Consider the following 15,491-nt stretch of genomic DNA (forward strand, 5'->3'; position numbering starts at 1 on the left):
AAAATGTGCTATTTGGTTTCTGATCTGTATTTAAAGGATGCGCTGACTCACTCCTTTGGCAGAATTAGAGGCTGAATGTGGAAACTTTGCACAGTTGTAGCAATAGAAGTGTTTGGACATGTAAATGTTCTAGGCACTTGTTCATGTGACTGATTCTTACCATTAGGGAGGTGACTTCAGTATGATCCTTTTATTTAGTAAATATATAATTTTTTTTTTATTTACTAAAAAGGAAAATGAAAATGGATCAAAATATTTCCATAAAGTTGGGCACTAGCTCAATGAGCAGTGTTTGAACAGGCTGCCATATCTCATGGCATTGCAGATTACCACATCCTGAAAAAGTCCTGCAAGAAAAATAATGGTTTCTCTTCCTTCATGTGGCTCTGGGCAAAACACCTCATCTCAGTCATCCGGTGAGGACTTTGTTTGCAACCTTTCTCAAACTGGAAGCTTTCATTGATGAAAAATACTGACAGTGTTCTTGGATGCTGGCCTTAAATACATTTCAAATGTGTTTTATTTTGTTAAATGTCTAAAGCTTAACTAATCTTTCTGGCAAATTCATTTTTTTCTTCCTAGTAAGTACTGCTGCTGTAAGTCTGGTTAGTATTGAGCTGTCATATTGCTGGACGCAATGTGAATTTGTAATAATATGGTACTAACTGGATGAATTTTGAGAACTTGTTTTGGATTTTTAGTGCTGTGAAATAAAACTAATAATGACACAATGTTTAGTATCATGGCTGTGTTCTGCTTCAAAATACATTTGGTAGGCTGCTATTACTTGCATTGGTGTCTCTGATTATTCTAAGTCGTCAAATTGCTTCATGATTAATATAAAATGCCTTAATTAGGTTTTTACTCTCATATTTTGAGGCGAGTGGAAAATTTACTCGTGTTTCCAGGAGCCCTGGTTTTAAAAACAGCAAAAGTTTCCTGACAAGGTTTTTGCAGATACTGCTACAGTATATAAAATGTCTGGAAATGTCCTGCATTTTGCAGTGGAGTGAGGGTTACACACATGTTTTTGTGCAGTCCAGAATCTGCTGCAGTATTATTTTTCTAACATGATCACTCTCTCAATAAGAGATTGACACTGCTGATTTGATAAAGAATTAGAAACATATGTCATGCAATACTTTCTAGCCTGTCATTTCTTCTAGGTATTAGCAATAGATCCTTGTATTGAGTATCCATTAGCTACTTCGTTTGTTAATTCTCTGATTACTGGTATGTAAAAACTAAGCTTTGCCTGCAGCATGTTCATGTGCTGAGGATGCGGTGCATGTTTAAGTGTGCTGTGACTGGAATGGCATTATCTTTGATCAAGGGCTGTTTCTTCATTTTCAGAAGTATTAGTCTGTAACACAGTTTGAAATAGAAAACAATTGATGCTGTTTTGTTTAAAACAAACAAACAAAAAACCCCCAAACTGTATAGTCATAGGAAAAGGAGTGAAATATGTCTAAAATTAAGATACCAAAACCAAGTATAACCTTCTAGGGGAAAAACACAATCACCACCCCCCACCCCCCCTTTTAAAGATGTATGATATATTAAATAGTCATTTTGTTAGCTGTCTAAATTTTGAAAATGAAGTTACTATTATCAAATGTTAGTTTGCAGTTGCTCCTATGGCAGAAATAATGGTTTATCTTTGAATTGTTAAATTCTTGCTTTCTTGGGCTTTAAGTTATAGACTATTTCTCCTGATTGTCGGAGTAATTTCAAACCTGGCCATCCTAAGGACTGATCTTACTGGACTGGAGCGAATGTGTCTTTTGTCCTCCACAGTGTTCGAAGGGTAGTCAGTTACGGACCATCAGAAGAATTATTATATATAAATGCAAACAGTATACATTGGTAAACCCACCAAAGTGTGGCGCCAGGAGTGGGTGAGCCAGGGAGAGCTCATAACTTTGTTTAAGATTTCTGGGGAGACTTTTTTTCCCCACCCTTCCTTCTCCTATGAATTTGTTGTCTTGAGGCTAGCCGCACTTTCTTCACCTGTGTCATCATGTGATGGTGAGGCCATACTTTGCTTTTGTGCATGGTGTAGTGGGTTTCTTTGTTTTAAAAGTCCCATCTGTTTTTTGTGTTGCTTTGACTGATGGGTATGTGGGTGTGCTTTGTCTTTGATATGCTGCCACCTTCAAATTCATCTCCATCATGAAGACTCAGCAACTCCTGTATATCCAGTTCAGCTTTTGAGTGCTGTTTTTCTGCCTGATTTCTCAGGATTTGTGGTCCAGTAAGTAGAAAACTATTTCTAAATTGCTTTGTTTCTGATGTTGATAAAGTTTTTGAAGAGGCTTTTCATTGACTGTGAAATATATGCCAGGCCAGAGCTAGGTTCTGCTTCCAGATCTGATACAGGTAGATGTTTGTAAAGGCTGTAAAGCCTTTTTGCCCTCCCTTGTTTGCTTCCAGAAGTGGAAAATTAAGATTATATATAGATTAACCTGCATTTACGGCTTTTTTTCCAACTTAGTTCAATACTTTAAAGAGATATTTTTATTTAAAATCAAGACAGAGGAGGTAGGGAGGTTCAGGCTGGCAGCATGTGGTCTTTATGGTGGTGGATTTTTTTTTTTAAACAATTCCTTTGAAAAAGGGTTTAAAGCAAACATTGTTTTTCTGACATTCTGTTGAAAGGTTTGAGCAAACCTCTTACTGTGTTTAATTAACAAAAACAAGTAATTGGTGTTCAGGAAAGGGATTATTGTTGAAAGACTAGGATGGAAGGAGCTAGCTGAATTACTTTATTATTATTATTATTATTATTATTATTATTATTATTATTATTATTTATTATTTAGCGGTCAGAAAAGCTCTGCAGACTTTTCCAGGCTAGTGACATGTAGCTCTCAAACGCTTCACTGGGTATGATAACAAATCCTGAACCTCTTTCAGAAACAGAAGGTGCCCAGCTGATCCTTGGAAGCAACGTATGCACCCCAGAAAGAGGAGCCAGGTTGGATCAGGCTGAGGGTTCCTTTAGCCTGGTGACCTCTGGCTTTTGTTAGGACATGTTGCCTAAGCAAATGTACAGATAGAGCAAGTATTTCCCCATACAGTCCTGATTACTGGCCATTTGTGGCTACTGGGTTTTCTTGAGTTAAGGCAAGTGGGTTTGCGTTTAGCTTTATATATAGCTCTTCATCAATTTCTCTGCTACACGGCTCTCCTGTTGCTTTCTGAACCCAAAGACTTAGATGTGCCTTGTGATGGGATGTGGCGGATGCTAGAGCTCAGCTGTAGGCTTTGTTGAGGTCCAGCTTCTTTCATTTCATTTGAGCCTGCCACCTGCTACACTGGAAATTCAGTCACGTTTCTAGGAGCTGTGATTTTAAAAACAGTAATAGCTTTCTGACATACTCCATTAGCAGAGTTAGTTACCATATGCAAATGCTAAAGCTTGGCATGTATTCTGGAGCAGTTCAAGATACAGATCTTGTTTCGGTGTTATGTCTTCCTGAACACCAGCAGTTCATCTGATTCCTTGGAGCATTTTTACTGGGAGAGGAGTTAAACACTTGATCTCTTTTTGTCCTGCCTATGCTACTAACGGCTTCTATTTTCTTTTCAGATGGGAGAGGCCCATCTTGCTTATTTGTTCCTTGTGCTGAAATAATTCTGTTCTTCTAATTGTTATCATTGCTACTTCTATTTTTGGCTTGGTTTTACCCTGTGCCTATAAATATATTTACTGGACCAGACTTGCACACAATATTCAAGACGAGGGTGCACCATTGACTTGAAAAGGGGAGAAATGATTATTCTTGTTACGTTTTCTAGATTTTTATTTCACACTCCCCCCACACCACACTAAATAGCATCCCATTTCTTTCCTTTGTGGGTAGTGAGCATCAGGCCAATGTGTGTGGAGCTGTTCACTGGTACCTCTGTCTCACTCTGGGCAGTATTTAAAAGTATCAGCAACCAATGTTCTATGGTTGTTTCTCAAAGAAGATGCTGTCCTCCATGTGTAATGTATTCTTTCTTCTTGCTATTAGAGGCTATTTACTGTTCTCTGAGTATTTTTGGTTATGTAAAAATACCTGTAAAAATTGGAACAATTTTATATTCAAATGTTTATGAATTTACAATATCCTGTATTTTTAACTGTGGTAATTTTTCATGAATAACTGGTTCATTAGAATAAATTTACAAGAGGTGAATGGTAGAGGGAATATTTTTAAACAATCAGTTGCACACCTTCAAAGCATGGCGTTATAGGAAAATAAGGTAGAAAGGAGTTTTTGAGAGGTCCTCTACTTCATCCCCCTGCCCTCTATGGCATCCTCTATCCTGCTGGTAATTTGTCAAGGGCATTTGTTATTCTCATCTATTGTTCAGCACATCTGCTACGTAGTGCCAGCTGCAAATTCAGTAAGCACCGATTTTTTTTTTTTTTTTTTTTTTCCTTTTCTTCTCCCCCCCCTCCCTTTTCCCTGTATATTGAACAGTGCTGGACTCGGATCTGACCCTGGTAGGACTCTGCTGGATACTGATTTCCAGCTGGAGGGTGAACTATCCTCTTAAGTCTTGTTTTCCAAGTTCTCGTTTTCCAAGTTCTCTATCTGTGCTTTCTTTGCCTTTTATGGGTGTAGGCATCACTGGCCATGTCATCTGAAACAGCAACCCAAGGCTTTTCTAGCCCTTGTCGTAGTCTGGCATCCCCAGGTTTCATTTCTGCTGTAGAGCAAAACTGGCTTGTTTGCAGTGTGATTGGCATTGGGCAGCCATTGCAAGCTATTGCTCATCTCAGTGCTGGCTTCATGCATACAAAGAGCTTAATCATTGTTCTGGTATTTTGCTGGAAATTAAAGTCAAGCAGTGTATCTGTAATCACTGTCTCCTCTTACAGAGGAGATAGTATAGTTTGGCCAGATAGTTCTGGCCAAAGCACAGGGAAATGGCTCCTAATCCTCTCTGACCACTCTGTTGTGCTTATTTATTTTAATGCTTTTAATTAGGTGCATTTCATTTAATGCATGTGAAGCATTACTGCTCAGCTTACAGAAACGAATGATGGCTCTTAGATGGACAACGTGCTGTTCTAAGGGACACCCTGCAATTGTCCTGATGTTGCAGGGGAGGAGATACCATAGGCTGTCACGTGTCTTCTGCAGCCATCGTTTTGCAGAATGTCTTTCACAACCATATCCACCTGTTGATTTAAAAAAAAACCAAACAAAAAACAAACCACAACCAAAAAAACCCCCACCCTAAGCTGCCAGTTCCTGGTATATCTGCCAAAAGAGAGATTCGAAAACCTTTCTCTTTGGATTTCCAGCCTATAACTTTATACTTGGCCTTTGTGTCCCAATTCTGTCTTCCAACGTATGCTTATTGACCTGCCTGGTACCTTTGGAGATGCCACTTGCATCTCATTTCAGTCTTCGCTTTGCCAGATCTGATAAGTTGATCCCTCTTAATCTCTCCTCCTGACTCTCCTCCTCACCTGACTTATTTCTTCTGTGTACTGACTCTTGTTTCACTTCAGTTCTTTCGACCATAAATGACCACAATTGTACTCGGTTTTCCAGATGAGGTCTTACAAATGGCTCGCTTGCTGGCAGTGAGATTTCCCCTACCTTCCCTCTTGGGAAGGTTAATCATTATGCAAGTGAGGTTTTTATATTTATTTGGCTGGTGGAAGGCTGTTTTCTGTGGCACTGTGGAGGAGGTTTTGTGCTCTGGCTCCCATGTTCTGCTACAGAACATTTTCACCAGGTGTCACAGGTCATTTCCTGTGCATGGATTGGTGTATAACAAATTTGTTTATAATATAAAGTGTTACTAATTATATTCTGCATTTCTCTATTTGCCTGCACGTCCGCTGCTCTTAAGATCCAGTACTGCTGTATAAAACCCAGTGCCTGGGGCTTTGTGCTTCCAGCCCTCTCAAGCATGAACCATATGCAAAGTCCTGCTGTGGCTTGGCTTTGCAGGAAAGCCTTTGGGGTTCAGATTTCATTTCACATAACCCAGAATTAGAGGGCTGTTCTTTAGCCCTCATAGGCCTTTGTGTGGCAAAGAATGGCATGTCTTCCCTCTGTAGGAATGCAAGCTCTGCTCTGAATCCACCAGCCTAGATGTTTAGGTTTATAGCTAAGCTACCTGGAGGGATTGATTATCCAGCACCTCAACAGCTAATATCAGAAGGTTCCCCCTTTGCCTTTCTTCTTCTAGGGCTGAGGTCAGGTGAGATGGATACTCCTGTGTTGCCCTGCAGCAGATCTCCCCTTTCTCTGTTTCTGTGCTTCCTGCTTGTAAAACCTTGCTGTGCAAAATTGGTAGTGAATGCTGCTCCCAGTGTGACATGGCCTGACTGTCCTGCGCCCATGTGCCCTATGTCCCTGGTCAGACAGGAAAGAGGTGGTAAATCAAATGGGTTCTTGCTAAGTTAAAGTCCTTTTTTGTTTTTTTTCCAGAAGGTGCTGCATTTGCTGATTCAAACCAGCTTTCGGCATGGGGCTTGAGATAGGTGTAAAAGCCAAATCTGGAGGTGGTGCTTTGAGTTGCAGGCTTCCAGCTGAATGAGGCAAGACAAAATTAACTGCAGAGGCTCATGTGACCTACTTCTTAAGGTCTCATGTGCAGCCTTCAGATCAGAAAACTAAACAGGAGGAGACAGCTTTCACGATAAATGAGAAATTGTTTCCATCCCATTCCGTCCTTCTCTCTAAACTGGAGAGATACAGACTTGATGGGTGGACTGTTCAGTGGATAAGGAATTGGTTGGATGGTCACATCCAGAGGGTAGCGGTCAATGGCTCAATGTCTAGGTGGAGATCAGTGACAAGTGGTGTCCCTCAGGGGTCCATACTGGGACCAGTGCTGTTCAATATTTTCATCAATGGCATTGACAGCGAGATCGGGTGCATCCTCAGCAAGTTTGCAGATGACACTAAGCTAAGCGGTGCAGTTGACACGCCAGAAGGACGGGATGTCATCCAGAGGGACCTGGACAAGCTGGAGAAGTGGGCCTGTGTGAACCTCATGAGGTTCAACAAGGCCAAGTGCAGGGTCCTACACCTGGGTCAGGGCAATCCTCAGTTTCAATACAGGCTGGGGGATGATGTGATTGAGAGCAGCCCTGCGGAAAAGGCCTTGGGGGTACTGATGGATGAAAAGCTGGACATGAGCCAACAATGTGCGCTCGCAGCCCAGAAGGCCAACTGTATCCTGGGCTGCATCAACAGAAGCGTGGCCAGCAGGTCGAGGGAGGTGATTCTGCCACTCTGCTCTGCTCTGGTGAGACCTCACCTGGAGTACTACATCCAGCTCTGGAGCCCTCAACACAAGAAGGACATGGAGCTGTTGGAGCAGGTCCAGAGGAGGGACATGAAAATGACCTGAGGGCTGGAGCACCTCTCCTATGAGGACAGGCTGAGGGAGGTGGGGTTGTTCAGCCTGGAGAAGAGAAGGCTGTGGGGAGACTTTATAGCAGCCTTCCAGTACTTAAAGGGGGCCTATAGGAAAGATGGGGAGAGACTTTTTATCAAGGCCTGTTGTGACAGGACAAGGAGCAATGGTTTTAAACTAAGGGAGGGCAGATTTAGACTGGATTTAAGAAAGAAATTTTTTACAATGAGGGTGGTGAGGCCCTGGAACAGGTTGCCCAGAGAGGTAGTGGAGGCCCCATCCCTGGAAACATTCAAGGTCAGGTTGGATGGGGCTCTGAGCAACCTGATCTAGTTAAAGATGTCGCTGCTCTTGCAGGGGGGTTGGACTAGATGACCTGTAAAGGTCCCTTCCAATCTAAAGCATTCTATGATTCTATGACAATGGAGAGCTTTCAGGTTGTTTTTAACTGTATCATGTTATTGGGGCTACTTAGTTTGCTGTAGCATGAATGTCAACTGACATTTGATCCTGCTGAAAGTTAAAGGGCTGTTAACCTGTTTTGAGAGAGGCTTTTCTTTACATCCTGAAGTTCTTCCCAAGCAGTTCAGTCTGACTGACCAGGTTACCTGTTTGCTGCCAGGTGCTCCCAGTTCCCCAAACTCAGTTTTCTCTGACGATGACATAAAACAGTAGCTCAAGGCTTGCACAAAAAGATCTCAGCTGGCTCGCTGTGGAAGTTCAGTGGCTGTGCGTGATGTTGGACTTGGGGTGAGAGAAGGTTACTGGGGGGGATGGGAAAGAAGGTTTTCCTTCAAGTCAGGGAAGCGTAATGGGTGGATGGCTAAATAGATGTAGATGCTTCATAAAAGCTGAGCAGAGGGTGGCCTTTGCGTAGGAGGAGAATGGAAGTGTCCACTGTGGTCTGCACTACTTCGCATTGCCTTGGACGGAGATGGGCTGAGGTCTGAGCCAACATGTGCACAGATGCCTGTGGAAACCCAGCTGGAAAGACAAGGGAAGCAGTATAGGTCACACTATTGCAACAAAGCAGGGTGAACAAATAAACAAAATTATCTTCTTTCTCCATCTCCCTTTTTTATAGTGACAACAGGGATTGAGTGGCTGGGTCAGCAGTGTAACTCCAGGTGAGGTGCTCTGCTGAAGCCTGAATAGAACTGAACTCTCAGAGTGGGAAAGCTGCTGTTCAATCAAGTCTCTTGGTTTCTTTTCAGCAAGCAGAACATGCCTCATAGTTGTTGCTTTGGTTCAGTGCACTGTATTCTTTTAATGGCTTTTTAAAGGTGGACTGTGAGGGAGGGAGGGCAGATCGCTGAAGCATGCCTTGAGGAGGTACGTGTTCAATCTAACGCCATCCAAGACTTATAAATGCAGGGCCCTCCACCACCCAAGTACGCTCTGTTTAGGGAATTGAGCTGATGTGAACCACCGAACTGCTAGTCTCATCTGCCTTTCGGCTGGATGTGAGGTGAGCTAACGGACAATTGTGTGTCAAGACATACCCACAGCCCTTTATGAAATGTCCTGGTAGAATGTTGGTTCTGCTGGGCCCAGCCACTACAAAATAAGATGTTCAATATGTCTCTTCTCCCTCATGACAGCTGCCAGGAGCAACACGGTTGTTTAGTGAACTCCATTGGGTTGCAAGTGCCGAAGATATGCTTGTTCTCATCATTCTTTGCCTGTTCCTCCTTTGTTCCAGTGATTCAGTTGATGTTTGAGGCTCATGGGAAGAGGTATCACTTGCTGTTATTGACTGCTGTCACTTGCTGTAACTGACTCTTGGCACACTGTTGGCAGCGTGGGCTTGGGCACTTTTAGTGACTTGAAGGAAACGGCTAAGAAGAAAAGAAACATGATTATTTTCTGGTATTTCCTTGTATGCAATATGCATTTTCAAAGACACTACATAAGTAGAAAATCGGTGTGATTGGATAAAGCACCCAACACGTTTCACAACTAGTAAATAATGACACCCTGATTTTTTAAAGCTTATTGCCTATAATTAAGGATGGCTTTTCTAGGAGAATGTTAAAAAGACTTCTCTACATTATTCTAAAAATTGTAAACTTGACATAAAGTTCACCAAACCTGAAGTCTCACAAAAGTTTTCCTTAACATGGTTTCCTGAAGGAATGGTCATTTATCTTAGTCGGTGGCAGCATACGTCTGTCTTGGTTAGATAGCCTGCCTGGTAGCCTCTGTAACTGATTACACTAGGAAACGGCATGGAGAAAAAGTGCTAAAATTCAGTAGTGTATTGCAGATCCTAAATCATCTGTCCTTGCACAGGTGTAAAGACAGATGAAAACAGGTGAACAACAAAGCCAATGAACACTGTGGGGTTCTTCGCTGTGCTGGCTGAAAAAGTGCTTGGTGCTAGGGAGAGCTTGTCTTCGTAACTGCCTGGAGTCTGGACACGGAGGGAGTGACTGGTAGGAGCTGCTCTCATGCAGTGCTGGTTTCTTTGCAAGAGGATTAGGATGAATTTAGAGTTCAAAATGTTGTGATAGGAGCTGACTTTGCTACCTGCCCGTGCCTGTCCAGCTGCAATGCTACCTGGCTGCAGAAAGGTTGGGTTTTCTTGGCCCTTCCTTAACCTCTGTTGACTCTCCTTTGATCGTTACTGCTTTGGTGACAGTTTTATCTACCAGGCTGGCTATCTTATGCCTTTTTCTGTGCTAACCTGCTTTTGGAAGAAGACATATGTGGCTTTTAATCTTCTCACCTGAGTTGCCAGATTGCAGCAGTCTGTAGTGAAAATGGGTCTGTAAAAATGAGCCTTTGGGGTAATTTCGGGAACTGAGATCTTTATTCCAGTGTTGTAAAGGGGACAAGGTAGGGATACGGGCCAAAGTCTGTGATAGGGACAAGAAATCACATAGGGCAAAGGCAATGGATCTATAGCAGAAAATTACACACAATAAATAAATATCTTTACTGCAATATGACACACCACAAAAAGATATGAACCCTTACCTTGCTTCCAAAGAGATTTGTAAAGTTGGTGTTATTAATTCATCATTCAAGGTGAGTGCAAAGAAAACAGTGCACTTTTATCAGTAGAGCAAACTGCAGCGTCAAAGACCTGCCTTGGCTGAGCTCCTCCGTGTTTGGATCTACAAGCTGCCCTGACCAGCTGTGGAAAGTCAGTCAGACAGAAATTGCTGGCTATTTCTGCTGCCATTTTCCTGACAAATACTCCTTTGCTTGTAGAATGTCATCCAAGCCCCAGTAGGGATATTTTTTATACTTGTCTTGTTGAGATCCAACATAAAGATGAGGCAGTGCCAGTAGCCTTCAGGCAAATAAAAGCCCTTTCAGTTCTCATTCTGTGTTTGCCCAGTGGCTTTTTGCTCCATCACCTGCACTGTCTCTGCATTGTGTCTTCAAAATCTCAACCTACATGTCTGTCCTGAGATGAACACCAGCTCCTCTGCTGTGAAAGCAGCCATTGCTTGATCATCTCCGTGCTAGCTCACTAGGTGAAGCTGCATGTACAGCCCAGCATCCGCACTGAGACATTGAGCCATTCGGATTGTGGTTTGGAGCCTCACATCTGTCCCAACTGGGTCATGGCTTGAGTTTGTAATGCACTTTGAATTGCCTGTGCCTTGGAGTGAAATCCTTTGCTGTCCTGGTTGCACTACCCGTTGTTGCTCTTCAGCTGTGGCATACAAATGCAAGGAGAGCGTGTGGTCTGTCTGCAAAACAGAGCTGAGATTGCTCTGGCCTCTGCAGGGCTGGCAGAGAAATCTCTAAGGCACTGTAGGTTTTTAAAGACAGGCAAAGGAAAGAAGAGAGGAATGAATGAATAAGGAAAAAAGAGAAATAAGAACAAAGAGGTGAGTGAGAAAAATCAAGGACCCCTGTCAGAACTTAGAGATCTGGGTGTTGAGTGGTGCTCAAAGGACAGGGCAAACGTTTGTACCTGCTCTAAAAAGGAGAGTGAAAGAAGCAGCTGTGTGATTGTACATTTTTCATTATTACCATTTCCCTAATGAGTATGGGGATTTGCTACATATGGGCTTGCTGTGTGGGCATGCCATCCCAATGGCTGGACCAGTTGCACTGGGAACCTTCAGAGCTGTCAGTTACAGACCAGAGGGTGTGTAGGAAAGTAAGAGCCTGATGGTGAGCATTAGTGGTTGTGTCACTGAGACACAGTGATTTAAAAAACAAAACACCTGGAATTCCCAGTTCTGGGTTGTTTAAAATGAGCTCTGAAGTAATATGAGAAGTGGGTGGGCAGATAGGGGGCAGTGCATGTGCCCATCAATGGGAATTGTGTGGAGCACGAAGGTGGCTGTTAAATTGTCCTTAGAGGCGGAGATAGTTGTGAAGATAGCAGCTTGTTAAAAGCTCTCTCTTCACCCTTGTGAAGGATTTCACAAGGGTGCAGTTCTACAGAAGGATTCAAAGATATTTGAGAGCTTAAGCTGAATTTGAATGTATCTCCTGCCTCAGTGATCAGAACGCACTGATTACTATGATATTCTTCTTGTCTTCTCTAATTCTCTTTAGTCTAAAATGAGAGCAGTGTCTTGTTTTCCTGGATGATGCTTTAAAGATGCAAAGACCTAGGTCGGTGCAAAGCCTGTTCCTGGCTTGGGCTCTATTCTCCCGTTGTGAAATCTTGGCGAACTGTTTTTGAAGTTACATTTTTTTGGCTGGCTGTAGCAGTCCCCAACAGCAGCGGGTGTTGCCAATGCTAGAGGTTTCTGTGGCTGATTTGTTGTCACTTCTGGAGCTTTTGTTTATCTCCAACAGCATTCCAAAAGTTGGGGGTGATCCCACATGTCTGAATTATAGAACAAGGAGAGAAAAAATAATGTTTCCTGCTCTCGTTAAAAGGCCTAATTGCTTATGCCAGCAGCTAGTGTCCTACCAGCCTGTATCTCTGATGCTTCTAACATACTGTGCTTTGCTTTGCTTTTGTAGTTTGTAAAACTTCCTGATTTGATGTTTCATGAGTGAGGTTTTAGGGCTGCAGATCCAGACTTGATTTATACACGGGATTCAAAACTATTTGTGAAAAGCCATGAGTGAAAGGTGAGGTAGATAAGCTGGAACTGCTTGTTGGGGCAGTTCAGTATCGGAGCTAGTATCTTTGCGGGCTGATACCAAAGCTATTATGTATGTTAATTTGTGGAATATTTAATTTTCAAAGGTACTGATCTTAATGCATTTGGTATTTGATGAGCAGAATTTGTTAGACTCTTGGTGACTGAAGGATGCTCCGTTAACTGGGGTGACAGCCTCCCCTGGGACTTTGTTGTCTGCATATGACCAAAAGCTGCTGAGCCCGGGTCTGCCTTTCTTAGGTGTTTCTCCACTGATTTCCCCCATGGGCTCCCTCCTGAGAGCTGTCTTTAGGCTTTGTCCTCTGTAGGATCTCTTCCTCACTGTCTGCTGGTGGCAGAGTACTGCTGTGGTGGCTGTGGACTGGGGGAGCATGGAAGTGCAAGCGCTTTGCTGATCATGTAGGAAAACATCATCTGAACAAAGCTGGAGAAGCTGAGAAGAAATAGTGCTGAAGACGACAACTTTGTCTCCATCACTTGAAAAACTAAGCAAGGCACTGAAGCTGAAGCCTTCATCTGCAGGTTCCCCGATGCTAGGAAAGCAAATAGAGCAGAGACAGTCTAGTAGTGGAGTAATTTGAGTGCAGGGAGGCTCACTTATCTGGCTAGCATAGCCCTGGCACACCTGAGAGCTTGGCTTCCATGGCACACAGATTCAAGCTCGGCCATTCTTCCTGCTTTCTCCACCCTTTGCTCCTGCTTTGCCAAACTTAGACTGCAGAGCAGGTGGAAGCTGTGGAGTGAATGTTGTCACTAATAACATTGCAGCTGATCTTTGGGCTCCTCCTGAGGCTGTGATGTTAATTTAAGTGATGTTTTTCTAGCTAGATGTCAGCAAGGTAAGGGAATTCGTGCAAGGATTTAAGAGTACATAGTTGTGCAAAATCAGGGACGGTGACCTCCCCCTTTATATCTTTCATGTGGGGGAACACTTCAAGGGACACCCCTCTCCTTCCATGACACTTGCCCAAAGGCTGCAGTACTTCTGGGGTTGATACTATCCTATGAGCAAAAAGGATGTGGCCTGTTTTAATTTCCACCTCTGCCACCTTGCAGGTGGGCAGGGGGCTGCGAGTGACATTTCGTTGTTGGTGAACTTGTTACACTAGGCATGTCGAGGTGGGTATTGAGGAAACTAGTGGTTGCGCCTGGCTTGCAAGCGTTCACGTGAGTCTTGGCACTTTGGGGTAATTTCTTGGGTTATGCTTGGGTGGGATTTTTGATTAGGAGGATGCTGCAGTGGATTTTGAACTGGCAAGATGGCTGTAGCAAATGCCTCACAAGCCCATTTGGTGGAGTTATATATATATTTTGCTCTCTGTGGGTCCTGTTAGTGGAACAGTAGGTTGCACAATGGGCTCTTAAGAAAGCTTTTTGTCTGGAGATTTATTGTCTCTTTGAGATCTGGGTGTCAGGGCAATACAGACTTTCCAAGGGAGTGCTTAATAATCCCTGTTCTGTGTGCACAAGGGCAGTTACCTGGGGCATAACTTTCTTCTGTTCCTCCCAGTAAGGAGAGGAACAAAAGCCTCTGATCCTGTAAGCAGAGTGAGAATACCCACAAATAAAAATATTCCCTGTAATGCTTCAGCATATGTAATAGGGCCCAAAAGTTGCCAAATCATTCCTGAAGCTGCTTTTTACCAAGCAGGAAGGCTGCTCAAGTGCCCTTTTTTTCCCATCTGAAGAGATTTTGACCCCCTGCCTGCTTTGCTGTGGTGCTGCTTCTTTCCCCAGCTGCAGTAGGCTGAAGCTCTTACAGCTTGTTAAATAGCCCAAGAAGTTCTTTAATGAAAACTAATTGTCACTAATTTGCATGTCTCTTAAGGTAAGCAACTAGATTTTTTTTGCTTAATTTCTGATTCTGTTTCATCAATTACTTCCTTGAAAAGCACACACAAATTAAAACTTGAGGCAATAGCCACATATATTTAATTATTAGAAGTTAATGTTACAGAAGTTCATACCATTTTCTGCATTGTGCTTGGGAAAATAGAGGAGAAAAAAGCCTTGATCTTTTATACACAAAATGTTTCTTATTTGCACAAATTCTCAGCCAGGTTATGAGCAGTCAGTTTAATTCCTAGAAGGGAGATAGCTTTGACGAAGAAAGAAATGAAGAATGATGCAACAAATGGAGATAATGTTGACTTGTCTTCTGTCTCACTGATAGATATCTAGGGGAAACGTGGAGGTGTTACATGCTCTCAATGCTATTTTTTCTGTTACATGGTAACACAAGTTTTCTGTCTTTCCACTGACCTTTCTACTGTTCATTTTTAATGAGAAAGAATTGTTTTTCCTTCAAAAATGTCCTCACTGAAACTAGTTGTATATCAGGCCAGAATATTTTATAGTGATCTATGGTTACAGAAGCCCCTCTTTCTGCCTTTTCTTTTACACAGACCCCTTCTTGCTGCGCCTCTTTATTCAGTAAATGTATTTCCCCACTTGCTTTGGTCTGTCGGGCACATTTTGAACCCATTTTCCAAGAAGATACACAAAGGAAAGGTAATGTGGTAAGGGTGTAAAGATGTGAATTTAAAATTCATCCTGCAAGAGGAGAATATTAAATGTTTTTATCCAACTAAACAAAAAAAACCCCACCTAAAAATAATACTTACAGAAATTAAGATGCATAATTAACTCACCAGAGATAATAACTGGCTCTTCTATGCTCCTGTAGAGCAGAGCCACAAATACAATGACAACTATGGCTAATCTGTAATCACCTGTATTTTCCCTGAGATTTTACATACTTTTCCTGCCAGGTCAACATTGATTTGTAACAAATTTGCTCAAATCCGTGTGCAAATAAAAGATGAGATGCTGACTCTGCGTGCTTTGATTTGGGCATGGCATACAGTTGCTTCTGAGCAGCAGCTAAACAGACTAAGCAGCCTTGGATAATGCTGGATGCCACCACGCTTGTGGGAAAGCTTGGCAGCTCATGCCATTCTGCTGTGCACCCCCAGACTTTCAGTCATTTAATGTGTCCTTCTCCTGATGTCCTCCAGGGGACAAGACGTA

This window comes from Mycteria americana, chromosome 6 (assembly GCF_035582795.1).
Source record: "Mycteria americana isolate JAX WOST 10 ecotype Jacksonville Zoo and Gardens chromosome 6, USCA_MyAme_1.0, whole genome shotgun sequence".
Classification (NCBI taxonomy): Eukaryota; Metazoa; Chordata; class Aves; order Ciconiiformes; family Ciconiidae; genus Mycteria; species Mycteria americana.